Source organism: Lactuca virosa, chromosome 5 (genome assembly GCF_052849685.1).
Source record: "Lactuca virosa cultivar CGN04683 chromosome 5, Lactuca_virosa_CGN04683_v6, whole genome shotgun sequence".
Taxonomy (NCBI): Eukaryota; Viridiplantae; Streptophyta; class Magnoliopsida; order Asterales; family Asteraceae; genus Lactuca; species Lactuca virosa.
The window spans coordinates 416,381,000-416,392,702 of NC_136430.1; the positions used below are offsets into that span (position 1 = coordinate 416,381,000).

At 45.8% G+C, this 11,703-nt stretch overlaps 1 non-coding gene across 1 annotated transcript; it reads right to left on the reverse strand.

Annotated features, from left to right (window-relative positions):
• Nucleotides 1-2,814: 2,814 nt before the first annotated feature.
• Nucleotides 2,815-2,887, reverse strand: TRNAM-CAU (transfer RNA methionine (anticodon CAU)). Its single transcript has one exon. It is a non-coding gene; the product is annotated as a tRNA-Met (tRNA).
• Nucleotides 2,888-11,703: the final 8,816 nt, after the last annotated feature.

Sequence of the window (11,703 nt, forward strand, 5' to 3'; positions counted from 1 at the left end):
CCTTCTATTATTAAGTACGGCTGGTACCATTTCGATGTGTTTCGATTCTTCCGAACAAGAGAGGTTTGATGCTTCTGAATCCATTGTATTAATTCCACTTCCTACTCGCAGTATGCTCTTTATGATCTCGGCTTATGATTCAATTGCCATGTATTTAGCTATTGAGCCTCAAAGTTTATGTTTTTATGTGATCGCAGCATCAAAAAGAAAGTCTGAATTTTCCACGGAAGCCGGCTCGAAATATTTGATCTTAGGTGCATTTTCCTCAGGAATCTTATTGTTTGGGTACGACCCGACAACTACCGATATCTATTAATATCTTTTCTTAGAATGTTGTTGTTAAATATATATCTATCTATATCGTAAACTATCGGATCGAGTATTACTTAGATGTGAAACTTGCGGACCTCATTGGTTGTGATATTGATCTTACGAGGGGAACGAAATCAAAGAATATATAGACTGACTTGTAGAGACCCTCTATGTAGTTATCTATCTAGGGTGATCGATCTACATCTTTACCCATAGCCATGGGGCTGTGTCTCGATCTCCTATGTGCGAAATCTAAGGGACTTGTTCCTATGGAGATTCCCCTTGGTCTAATTCCACGCCTTATGACGAAAGGGGAGTCGGCGTGGCGTAAAGTGCAGATTGGGGGGAGTAGATAAAAATTCCCTTCTGGGGTATTCCGAAGGTGTAACCTAGGCAACAAAAAAGGGGCCCAATACTTCAACTAGAGGAGCGACCTGTTGGTTCACCAAACCCCGACTCAGCGTCACACGTTCTCCAGGTCCGAAGGGATCCAGCGCCCAACTACCGACTCCTCCCGGAATTGCGTTATCGGAGCCGAGCCAGGAATGGCCGTTAGTGGACACCCACCTTCACCGGTTAGAGAGGCCCTCTTTAATACATTAAGAAAATATGTTCACAGGGGCCAGAAAGACTCGGTCATAGGAACTTAGACCACCTATGCGCTGGTGAAAACCACCTCGACCGGATCAGAGTAAACAACAATGTCGAATCAGGCCGCCCCTTGCCTTGAAAGAATTAACACGCGGCCACCAGCTTTCCCAAAATAAGGGGGGATCTGCTGCTTACTGCTCACGGAAACATCCGACCTATACTATAAGTCGTCCGCCTATTTTTCTGATCTCCTTTCCTTCTATTAATCAGATTTTTGGCTTTGACCGGTGAAAAATGGGGTTGATGGTGTTGGCTAAAAAAGAGGGAGAGAGGAGAGCCTTGGGGTACGCTCACTTCTGCATTTTTGTTTAGGTTCTCGAGATTCTCAATCGCTTTTTTTAGTGGGGAGGAATAGTGCGTGAATGACGATTCTCAGACGAGGGAATCGTTCCTCTCTAAATAAAAAGAAGCTAGTTCTATTGATAGAGCTTTCACGTCTGCGCATAGAAGACTTTTTTTTCCCTTCCATTCCGTTCTTACCATATCATGGGCAGTTGGGTTGGAATCCGTGTGATGGTTCGAAAGTGCTTTCAAATATTCTTCGCATCCCCAGAGAGATACATTGTTTCCATTGTGACTTGGTCGTCAAAAGGGGCACTACTAGTGTTATGTACTTTTCATTGGAGCACACCTTTCGCTAGGAAGGGATCAGTTACGAGTACGAAATGCTTTTCACATACAAGTCGGATAGCGCGATAAGGCAGTTACACTCCTCCGCCTGGCATTCCAGTTCAAATACTAGTGAGGTAGACAACCTCATGTCATGCATTAAAATAGTAATGAGTTGGTCATAGGTTGACAGTTTTCGGGGCTCACTTTTCGGGTCAGAACTATTGGAAGACGAAAGATAACTTATTTAGACGAATAGTGTGCCGATGCCATTACCCCCAAAAATCCTACATTAGCAGTGCGGGTTAAATCAGACAGAAACCAAGTCCAAGAAGACCGAGGAGGCCTTGGGGTAATAGAACAAGGGAGGAAGAAAGGAAGGAGCTTCGGCTCCAGCTCCGCAAAGGTAGACTTTTTCCAGGTTAGCTAGAGAGAGCGATATTCATCTTTTATAGCTTGTTTACCGGAGGCCTCGTTTTCAGGTTTGATAGAATAAAGAAGTAGAATAGATCTCTCTTCTTAAAGTATACAACACTTCCCGCAAGGTTCACACCGCGGAAAAGGTGAAACGTCGTCTCTGTCAAATAAGCTATGATACTCTGGTAATACCTGTTGCTGATCCTCATCTTGTACTTGTGAACAGCAGCAGAGGCCGCATATGATAGGTTATTCCAGAATCAATGTGAATATCGCCGAATAGGAGACTTCGTTGCACAATCGTGAGTCCCTTGAATATAGAGAGAAGTTTGACTTGTAAAAAAAGACGTGAGTGTCCCTAAAACTATGCCCTTGTTCTAATAGTACAAGCTCGCTATAAATCCAGTTTTTTGTATATAGATAGAGAGCCCCTAGCCCGAGAGACTAGTTCTCTCCAGTGTCTTTGACAACTATATACGAAAGAGTACGATAACAGGCCTTTCAGTGCCATCGAAAGAGCCTAACGCCTATATCCTACCAACCTCAATCTGCACGTCCGAAAGGGACCCTCTAATTCTATCATTCAGAACCCTCAGGACCGTATCCATGAGGGTACAAAGATTTTTTTGAGGCTAGCAACCGATAGCAACTGTAGCATTAGGATCGACATTGGAAGATTTTCGTCAAGGTCATACTTAAACCGTATTCTAAAACCATTGAACCGTACTAGCTTCGTTACAGACTTGATACTGAACTGTTCACCATCCGAACATTCGCTAGCTGGCAACACAACTTTGACCACCCAAAAAAAGATCTCAAGTGATTAGGCGGGGACAGGATTCGAACCTGTAGTCTTCAGATCATGAGCCTGATGAGTTGACCATTCCTCCACCCCGCTTGATGAATTCCCATTCAAAAAAGGTCAATTAGCTAAGATCGATCAGAAGGTGTGTTAAGCATATAGTCATTGTGGTTACAGACGGGTTCAGTTTGCGATTAGACTAAGAACCTTCTCCGTCTAAGAAAGCTGCTTCACTTCTCCCCCCAGTCATGTATTGGCTCTCTCTCTTTCCGCTGATAGAGGAGTTAGCTAGTTTGCATTCCTCTATCTTCATCTCTAATACTAATAGGCGACAATCACCAACTTCATCACTGCCTTCTTGTGACACATCGATTGTGTTCCCACCCAGTTCACTATTTCAGAGCTCTATCCCTTTCTGGGTCTAGTTTTCCTCTCACCCGGAAGGTGGCTAACTCCTTGGTCTTATTTTTACTATCCCGACATCCCCCGAAGCCCCGGTACTTATTCCAAAGCCCGAAACACGCCCTGAGATTCCCGAGAAGCCCGAAAAATTTATCTTTTCGGTTTTGAAGCCCGACCTTTCGCAGAGCCCGGTTTCTCAATAAAACTCCCGGTTTTATTAGAAACGATCGTTTTAGGAAACGAATCGCTGCCCGATTTTCATTAAATCAGGTGAGTGTGTAGTCACTTTCATCTTACACATAAATATAAAGTATTTTATATAAAATACGTGATATGTGTATATATGTTGTTTGTTTATTTGAGATGGATGTTGAATGAATGTTTTATACATGTTTAAAATGATTTAAAATGTATATTTATTTTATCTTCAAATATGTTGGGTAAAACATGGGTAGATAAAGTATGAGGGATAAAAGTACAGTATAGATGTACGTTGGTAGCTATGTATTTAGTACAGTATATATGTACGTTGGTAGCTACAGATTTAGTATGTTGGCAGCTATGGACTTAGTGCCTGTTGTATAAACCTTGGAGACGATGTGACTTCGTGCCTATTAGATAAACCCTGGCGACTATGAGACGTAGTGCCTATTGTATAAACCCTGGCGACTATGAGACGTAGTGCCTATTAGATAAACCCTGGCGACTATGAGACGTAGTGCCTATTGTATAAACCCTGGCGACTATGAGACGTAGTGCCTATTGGATAAACCTTAGCGACTATGAGACGTAGTGCCTATTGTATAAACCCGACGACTATGTGACGTAGTGCCTGTTGTATGAACCTTGGGCAGCGATGGACTTCGTGCCTATTCTTTAGGATGAATCCTTAGGAATGAGTGAGATTTGATTCTTAGGGTAAATCCTTAAGAAATAAATAAGATAATGGAGATTGGGTAATTGGGTTGATTGTTTGATGTTTAAGCATAATAAATTATTTATTGTGGGTTGAAAACCCTATATGCTCACCAGGCTCCCACGCCTGACCCACTCAGTTTGTTTGTATCACAGGTATCGATACGAAGTTACTTTACACTGAGAGATTAAAAGAGATGTAGATCACTAGTGTAAGTGAGTGTAAGTTCTGTTTATGCTTATGTTTCTATATTGACGATGACATCCCAATGGTTTAAGTGAATAAAATACATTTCTTCAGAAATGATTTGATAATATAATTATCATGTTTTTATGGGAACAAATTCCGCAACACCTTTTAAAAGGATTACTTTGATTTTATTTTAAAAAGCATAAACGAAATCGGTCTTTTCTGGCCGAGAAATTAGGGGATGTCACACAAGGTATAAGATTTATACCTTCAAATGATCTGAAATGTCACACCAACTCTGGATCTATAGCTCCTTCTTGCAGCACTAAGAGTCTCCTTCCTTCTCCAAGCTTCAAATCACTCACAAAGGCAAGAAATTAGCTCAATACTCCACAAGGTTGATTAGGGTTTTGAGAGTAGGTGAGGGGAGTGATGGAGGCTGGGGTGGAGGCCTGAAATGTTGCTTAAATAGGGCACTAAGTCCCAAAATTAGGGTTTCCAAAACCTAGACCAGACTCGCCGAGTCAGTCTCCCCGACTCGTCGAGTCGGTCACTTAATCCGCGACACGGGACACGCTCCGACTCGTCGAGTTCTTCCTTGGACTCAACGAGTTGACCCCTTTGACTTAGGGTTTTTCTTTCCTCTCTGGGTCTTCTGGATTTTGGGTGTTACAACTCTCCCCCACTTAAACTAGACTTCGTCCTCGAAGTCCGTCACGACCATCAATCTTGTAATCTACTCACAAGATTTCTGCTCGGTGAATACTTCTCCTACTGAACCCGATCCTCGAGGGATCACTTTTCATTGACCTTCCGCCCGGTCATTCCTCCCAAACTAATCCTTGATGGTAAGAACCACGAGAGCACTCTGCTTACCAATAATCCCGAGAACACGACTCTTTCCCAATTGACAATCCTTTCGGTACTCCTCGAGTACTTATGTTGGGCATCCTAGGGGTTCACCCCTTTCCCTTGCGCGTTCACTGGCCTTCCCAAGGCAAACTTCGCAAAAACAACAGCCTTTACTTCCTCTCTGAAGGACATACCCTTCGCTGAACCTACCTTTCCAGCCACTCCCAGTGCTGGTCACTTCGCTGATACATACTGAGTGCTTCCTCTTGCTATATACTGATGCTGGAAACCCCTCCCAACGGATGGATCAGATAATCCTTCGAGTAATAGACTTATCCCTGTAACGGTTAGACTCAAACGAGAGCTGCGCAAAAGAGTCAAATCACTCACTCTGAGATTATTTAATCCTGCTGTTAGTGGCCTAGCACCTCTCAGTCAACTAACTACTTCCACTCACGGATCCCCGTATTGCTGTCCCTGTCCGAAGATTCTGATGTCTCTGATCCGCTCTCCGGACGAACCGAGACCACCCTGGTCCCAACTAATCTACCATTACCTTGACTACCGGACTCCTACCGGTTATTGAACTCAAACTCCATCTCTCAGTCGCTCTCAGCGACTTCCGAAGGAAACTTCGGCTAACTAAAACTGCTCTGACTACCTTGCCACTCTGGCTCTCTAAATCCTGGGATCCTCGATCCCCTATCTTGTCTCTAAAGTCTCTACCAGGTTCCACCTGCGCTGCTAAAATCTCACGGGCCTCGCCCACGGGTCTCACCCAAACTAGATCTAGAGCGGTCTCTTCCTCTAGTTTCACATGTACTGCTACTAATATACGGGACTCGCCCACAGGTCTCACCCAACTGTATCTCGGAGTGGCCTCTCCTTCAGGTCTCACCTATCTAGGGCTATGCAGGCCTGACTCCATACTAAACCTCAACGAACTATGTCTACCTGATCCTGACCATACTAACTAGGAGATACGGGCCTCACCCACATTCTGCTAACTAAGATATAAGGGCCCTCGCCCACGCTCCTCTATCTAGGAGATACGGGCCCTCGCCCACACTCCTAACTGGTTACTAACAAATGTTGCGGCTATCTCGCAATCTTACCACACTCCCCATGCTGTCTCTACACTGACAACTAATCCGAAAGCATCCCATGCCGGACATTTACTCAGTCTGTATCCTGACTCACTCGAGTCCTGCTGGTGATCCTCCAAACTGGTTTTCCAAACCCGCTATCATCTAACGTGATTATTGTGGTCCTCCCGTAGCCTCACTACTATTCCCGTACTGTCTACCTACTGGTGAATGCTACGGCTATCCCGTAGTCTTACATCCTGGCTAGAATCACGTTCTACCGAGAAAACTTCAACCTGGTTTCCCAAACCAATCATCTACTGGTCGCTATTACACGCACTCAACACTGGGAAGTTTCCCAAACTCCCAACTCGCGTGTTTCTCATCCGAACAGCCACTCAGACTATTACCCTGCTCAATAGAGTTGCGAACTCATTCCAACTCCTTACTTACTTCTGATCCTGAATATTTGGAGTGCTCTCCCCCACTTTTACTCAACTAGCTCCTTGCAGTTTTCTGTCTGGGAAGGATTCCCAATCCTTCTTACCATTCCATACTCGTTCTGCTAAAAACTGAGGTTTACCGCTACCAGTGCTCCAAAGCTAACCAATACCATGACGCCACCGTCCTTGAAAGCTGGCGAAATACTTCTAGAGTCCTAACTTCACGCTTGCTACAACGACCACATCCTGGGTAACCTGCTCTAAAAGGGGTACAAGTACGGACTACCACTCTAAAACCCATGGTATGCAGATGGCATATAACTCAATCATAAGCAGGAAACATAATCCAAAGTACAATCACTAATATCGATGCAGTACCATAGCAAATACATCATAAATAAAACTGTCAAGCAGGTAAAGATTACGCACCTGGCACATCCGGGGCTGCTCGCATGTCATCTGAAACCAACTGGTACGCCCTGCTCCGTGCCGTAGGCGCCTCTGCCCGGCCCTGCCGACCGTCGGTGATCCTCAAAGTCGCAGGGGCATGTGTTATCACCTGTCCTGCTGAAAGTAAACTCGGACACTGGGCCTTCTTGTGGCCCCTCTGACCACAATGAAAACATATCAGGTCTGATCCCTGAGTGGTGGTGGCTGTACAATCTCTACTAAAATGACCAGTCTGGCCGCACTTGAAGCAGCCAGAATCACCACCACTACCGCTCCTGCACGCACCCTCATGCGTCCTGCCACACTTGCCACAGCGGCTGCGGCTCTGGAAATCCCTCGATCTCGAATCTGACCCCTTGGGTCTCTTGCCTGAACCTGTGGCTACCTGAATCTCATCCGATTTCCTCTTCGTCTCTATATCCAAATCAATCTCTCTCTCCCTGGCACGAGCAATCATATCCTCCAGTGTCTTGCAGCTGGACCTGCTCACAAACTGCCTGATGTCACATCTCAACATCTCGTTATACCGAGCCTTCTTCATCTCCTCGTCCGCCACGTACTGCGGCACGAGAAGGGCTCTCTCTCTGAACTTGGCGGTGATCTCCGCCACAGTCTCAGTCGTCTGCTTCAAATCCTGAAACTCTCGTGCTAGCTGCTGCACCTCGATTACTGGTGCAAACTCGGCCCTAAACCTGGTTGAGAAGTCAGTCCATGTCATCGCGTCCAACGCGGCATCATCTCCCATGGCATGTCCAACCTCCTCCCACCAATCTCGTGCTCTGTCCTTCAGAAGACAGGAGGCAAGTCGGACCTTATCCCCCTCGGGACATCGGCTCGTACGGAAAGCGTTGGCAACATCGGCCAACCACCTGCTGCTAGCGATGGGGTCCCGAGCCCCATGGTAATCTGGTGCGCCACAAGCTCTAAACTCTCGAAATGTCAAAGTACGCGCTCCCAACATGGCTACCATCTCGGCGCGGAAGGCTCCCAGCCTCTCATCCAATATCTCCAGTATGCCTTCCTTGACCGTGCCAAAGATCACAGGAGTCTGATCTAGAATACTGCGCGTAACCTCGGCTGATACACACTCCCTCATCCGCTCCTCGAGCTGCTCGGTCCCTGAACCCAAGCCTGATCCCTCTCCGGCGCCTGATCCGCCAACTGGTCTACCCCGTAGTGTCACCATTCTGCAACAAATCATAACTATCATTAGAATACACCTTTCTACCGAGGGATCACACTCACACTACAAGTTTCCCGGTTTCATCTCAGCCCTTCTTGAATCGAGTACAGATCCTCTGCTTTCAGTAGTAAGGGCCCCTACTACCTTCCACATCTATCCGTACTTTCCTCAAGAATTGCCTCGACTACACCAAGTCCCTTTCACTGCTACTAACACTGCTCCCAGCACTACTCTCATCCTAGGCTTACCCTAGGGTAACCTCCAACTCACTATCTGCCATCAACTGTATAAGAAGTCCCTATTATCTCCCCTTAACTAACTCGCGAATACCATTACATATTGCTTAGACTAGATAATTCTTCGAACGAGAGGTCCTACCCTACAACGGTTAGACTCAGACAAGAGCTGCGAAATAGGGTTAGACCTAACCTTCTGAAATTATTTAGTCCTTGCGATATGTAACTTAACATATTTGTTTACTAGTTAATGAGAGATAACTAAAACTCCTAATAGCACAAAGCAAGCGGCATTCGGGCATTAGGAAAGATAACCACATAATACAATCAAGTTGTTCTATCCTTTAATCAGGAATCTGTACTAGCATGCAATTCATAAGGCTCATACACATATACCAGGCACATAAGGCATCCTCCTAGATCCTTAGTCCTAGTCTAACATGCAGTTCTAATAAGCATATCATAACATAACTTGTATGGGCATTTTGGGGTACTTACTTGAGCTCGGCTGATTGCATGCACCACACCCTTTTTCTATTTTCAAAGTTCTTTTCTTTCTAAAATTCTTTTTGCTTTTCCAAAACTCTTTTCGTTTGAAAACTCTATACCACTTCCTTAGTTTGAGTTCAGACACACCCGAAAGTGTGCCCGAATCCCTCAAACCAAGGCTCTGATACCAACTTATAACATCCCAAAAATCATGACCAAAAATTTCTTTTTAAAACATTACTAAATCATAGTATCAAATCATTTCAAACATACTAAAAGGGTTATATAACAAATCAAAGTATCTTTTCAAAACACTTGTTCATTTTATCAGAGTAAACATCCCAGTCTAAACTTCTTTGCTGTGTGTGTACCATGCGATCACCCCGAGCTCTTCCAACCGCTACCGGAAGTACCTGAAACCAAAACTGAAAACCGTAAGCACGAAGCTTAGTGAGTTTCCCAACCTACCACATACCAGATACTGGGCCTTGCCCACTGCATTGGGCCCTGCCCGGCATCGGACCGAAGTCCGGACTAACTTGGGTCCCGCCCACTGCATCGGGCCCTGCCTGGCATCTGGCCCCGCCTGGCATCAAGCCCCGCTCGGTATACATATCTGTTCTCTTAGGCCCCGCCTGTCTCTGGGCCTCGCCCGCTACTAACAAATACAAGCATATAACATAACACATATCATAAAGCTAAACATACTCTACTGTACTACTGATGTAAGGGCTCGCCTATCTTGGGCCCCGCCCCTGTCCTGCTACTGGTGAGCCATGGAACCCCATCCACGCTCCTGCTGATAGTGAGATACGGGCCCCCGCCCACACTCACCGCCCTCCTAACTCGGGCCTCGCCCCTGCTCTGCTACTAATGAGATACGGAACCCCGTCCATACTCGGCTAGTGATGAGATACGGGACCTTGCCCGACTCACCTCCCTACCAGGCACATACAAGTATCACAAAGACAACACGTATAACTACACATCCACTACTGCCTCGGGTACCACCCGACATCGGACCGAAGTCCGGAACATATAAACTGCATCGGGCTAACCCCGGTAACGGATCTAAATCCGAACAAATCACAATAAGTGCCTAGGGCTAACCCCCGAGTCTTCCTACTACACATAAGCATAAGCATAAACATAAACATAATGGGCTGGCATTGTGGTCGTAGACCCATGCACACAGTGAGGAGACTCACCTCGTACTGCTGAAACTGCTGATAACCCTCTGGCTGCTATCCAACAACTCTCCGAACTGCTGCTCTTCTAGCTCCCCGAGCTACCAATACCAAATAATAGTAACACTTAGCCTAATCGTCCTCAAGAAGTCAATTAAGTCAACTCTTGTCAAAGTCCTTCTCAAGGTCAAAGTCCTGGTCAAAGTCAACCTTCCAATTGACTCGACTCGTCGAGTTGTTCTGCCAACTCGCCGAGTCCATGCTCCTCAATTCCCAAAACAACCCCGACTCCACTCGTCGAGTCTAGCGAGAACTCGACGAGTTCTCCTTCATCTAACACTTCGGGACTATCTTCAACCAACTCGCTGAGTTTATCCTTGAACTCGTCGAGTTCGTCATCATCGTATGAATGTCCAGACCATGACTCGCCGAGTTGTATGAACAACTCGGCGAGTTCATCTTCATAACTAAGAAGATTGTCTTGGACTCGCCGATTTCCTCCTTGAACTCGTCGAGTACTATGATCTTCATGTCCATTACGGACCCAGTCTGGCTGAATCCTTCACTAACTCCACTCACTGATCCGAATCATAACAGAAGGGTTTGGGTTTACGACCCGAATCGCCGAGTCCATGAACGGACTTGTCGAGTCCACCTTGTGACATCTCAATTCTGTCGATTACAGTCCATTTCATTGCTTCCAACTCATAGATCTGGACTCTTAAGGCTAACATTACACGTAAAATTGCTAACTTTACGTGCATGCAAGGTGCTATGAAGCTAAAACTCTTAATCCAAGCTAAAATGAAGGTCTAGGACATGAAATGGAGCCATAGCTAGATAAAGCTAGCAACTCTGAGCTTCTAAAGCTCAAGAGTGCCCAGATCTGAAGCCCAATACATCCTCAATGGCTTAATACTCGGATTAACCATGGAAATGGCCCAAATGTGGGAAAAATACAAGCTAGAAAGGGAATCTAGATGATTAACAGTCAAGGTATAAGCTTTATACCTTCAAATGATCTGAAATGCCACACCAACTCTGGATCTATAGCTCCTTCTTGCACCACTAAGAGTCTCCTTCATTCTCCAAGCTTCAAATCACTCACAAAGGCAAGAAATTAGCTCAATACTCCACAAGGTTGATTAGGGTTTCGAGAGTAGGTGAGGGGAGTGATGGAGGCTGGGGTGGAGGCCTGAAATGTTGCTTAAATAGGGCACCAAGTCCCGAAATTAGGGTTTCCAAACCCAGACCAGACTCGCCGAGTCAGTCTCCCCGACTCGTCGAGTCGGTCACTTAATCCGCGACACGGGACACGCTCCGACTCGTTGAGTTCTTCCTTGGACTCGACGAGTTGACCCCTTTGACTTAGGGTTTTTCTTTCCTCTCCGGGTCTTCTAGATTTTAGGTGTTACAGCTGTGCTGATAAACTAGAATCAGATATGTCCCACGTGTTGCCCCGACTCAACTGCCTGTAAGC